Source organism: Carya illinoinensis, chromosome 11 (assembly GCF_018687715.1).
Source record: "Carya illinoinensis cultivar Pawnee chromosome 11, C.illinoinensisPawnee_v1, whole genome shotgun sequence".
NCBI classification, from domain to species: Eukaryota; Viridiplantae; Streptophyta; class Magnoliopsida; order Fagales; family Juglandaceae; genus Carya; species Carya illinoinensis.
In genome coordinates this window covers 3,580,142-3,582,702 of record NC_056762.1, presented here as the reverse complement: position 1 = coordinate 3,582,702, position 2,561 = coordinate 3,580,142, and the positions used below count along the sequence as shown (strand labels likewise).

General features: G+C 35.2%; 1 long non-coding RNA gene across 1 annotated transcript; it reads right to left on the bottom strand.

The window, feature by feature from the left end:
* Positions 1–222: 222 nt before the first annotated feature.
* LOC122282563 lies at positions 223–2,136 on the bottom strand. Its single transcript, XR_006230411.1, has 3 exons — positions 1,660–2,136; positions 1,482–1,574; positions 223–363 (listed from the first exon to the last, which is right to left on the bottom strand). It is a non-coding gene; the product is annotated as an uncharacterized LOC122282563 (long non-coding RNA).
* Between the last annotated feature and the right edge of the window lie 425 nt (positions 2,137–2,561).

Below are 2,561 nucleotides of genomic sequence, written 5' to 3'. Positions count from 1 at the left end.
TTCTTTTTCAGATCAACATTCCTCATTACATATTAGTACAACATTAGGAAATGATCAATAATTCCTGATGATCCAATTCAAAAAAAAAAAAATCCTGATGATCAACATTCCACATTACAAACTCATCCCAATTCGTGCAAAAACATACACAAAGTGAAAATGAGAAGATAAATCAAATTAATACAACATTCCTAATGATCAAAAAAAGCAATGCAAACCCCACTTCCAGCAATGCAAACCCCACTTCCAGATCTTGATCCGTAGACAACCATACCAAATCATGTAAGAACAAGTAGTAGATGCAAGTACAGCAAGGACAGCACAGAGAAGGCACATGCAACAGCATTTGCAAAAGCAAAAAACCTGCAAATACATGGTTAAATATATAAACAACAGCACATAATTATATTCTGTGCATGCAAAATACAAACAAGACTGTTAATACACATAATTATATTGCCATGTGGTTTAAAGTTCTTGGATGCATATGAAAACAAAAAGCACAATCAAATTATTGCTACATGCTTAATGTTTGCATTCTTTTGTAAATAGTAAACACTGATTGGTAATTTAAGCAGCAATGAATTTCTCTGCAAGCATGGTGTTGCGAATATAGACAACCAACATATGGAAATTCCTACCAACTACTGAATCCAAGAGTTTTCTACTGTACCTTCCATCTATGAATGTTAATACTGTGCTAAAACTTTAAATGCTACCCTTTCGGGCTTAATTTTCTGGTACCATCTAAAAGAGAGAGAAACATCAATGTCTGCTCCTGATTATCTCCTACCAACAGTTAAGGAGGGAAAATAGAAAAGGAAGAATACAATTACAAGTGGGCTCCAAAGAAAGGATAGAGGCAGCATCAAACTTCCAAAAAATTAAACTTCCAAAATTACAGATAAATCAAAATGATAGCATCAAACTTCCAAAAAATTAAAAATGAAAACTTTACTAAAAGAACTCTAATCTTAATCCCTTTTATAATCTTCTATCAACCTCAAACTCTCAGCCCAATCTTCATCTTTGAAACTTCTCAAAAACCCCATTAAAAAAAAAAAAGGAAAAAAAACCTGCAAGGATAGCAAGGGCAGCACAGAGAAGGCACATGCAACAGCATTTGCAAAAGTAAAAAACCTGCAAATACATGGTTAAATATATAAACAACAGCACATAATTATATTCTGTGCATGCAAAAAACAAACAAGACTGTTAATGCACAATTATATTGCACATAATTATATTGCCATGTGATTTAAAGTTCTTGGATGCACAGGAGCTTGCTGAGTAGAGGCAAATATCAAATACATGAAACCATAGAAAGAAGAAATGGCTGATTCGATGTACATAGTTTAGAACTTCAGCATGTGGATCAACTTCAGTATTTCTTTTTTCTATTGGCTTATTTGAGCATCTAACCAATACGTATACACTAGACATGAATAAAATAGGAGCAAAATTTGTACAAAATCTCTTACCTCCATTGAAGATTAACCAAGGATAAACTTTTCAGCATGAATGGGAATGGAGACTCACATCAGCCTCGGTTGAAGATGAAGCTAGATGATCGTCTAAAAAAAATTAAAAATTGAGTTAGACAAATAATAAACCGAATTAGATAGATATTAAAAAAAATATTTCACGTTTCAAACTTACCTTCAAGGTCCATCGACTGTATATATTCTTCCAAATCCCGAATGTTAATTGGTTTGGTCCTTAACCAATTTTGGGTGCAAATGAGAGCTTCAACAGTTTCTGGAGACAAGGAACTCCTAAAAGGATCCAATATGCGTCCTCCAGTACTAAATGCGGACTCCGAGGCAACAGTGGAAATGGGGGTGGCTAACACATCACGTGCTACCTCAGCAAGGACAGGATAGTTAACGGCATTAATTCTCCACCAATCTAAGATATCAAAACCGAGCGAGTCGTCTATACACGTCTCAGAAAAATATCTATCTAGCTCCGATCTAAACTCCGTAACACACCGTTCCTTAAGAAAGTTGGTAAACATGATCTTAAATTTAGTAGGTGCTGGCTCATTACCAATATTTATATTAGTGCTGCTTGGCCTTCCTTGAGCCACATTAGAACTCCTCCCACTAGCCACACGAAATCCGTTATACTGCTCAATCAAGCAGCCTAAAAGGAGTTTAACCCTGTCCTCTATCTTATTCGCCAACTCACACCCTCTGCATTTTTGCAACCAGAAATTCATTGCCATCATTTTATATCGTGGATCAAGCACAAAAGCAACATATATCATCAAGTTGAACCTATTTGTGCTACCCCAATACTTCTCATACTTGTTTCTCATATTTATGCCCATAGTACTAGTGATAATATCATCACTCAAGCACATATCATTTAATGTATCCTCAATTGTGCAAAGTTGCTCAAAATAAACATTAGCTGTCACATACAAAGAACCAGAAATGCTCAATGTAACATCATAAAAAACTTTCAGCAACTCCACAAAAATCTGTGCATTTTTCCAATCATTGCTAGTGGGGTTCAAGAATTGGTCATCCACAAACGCATATTGTTCAAAGGCTTGT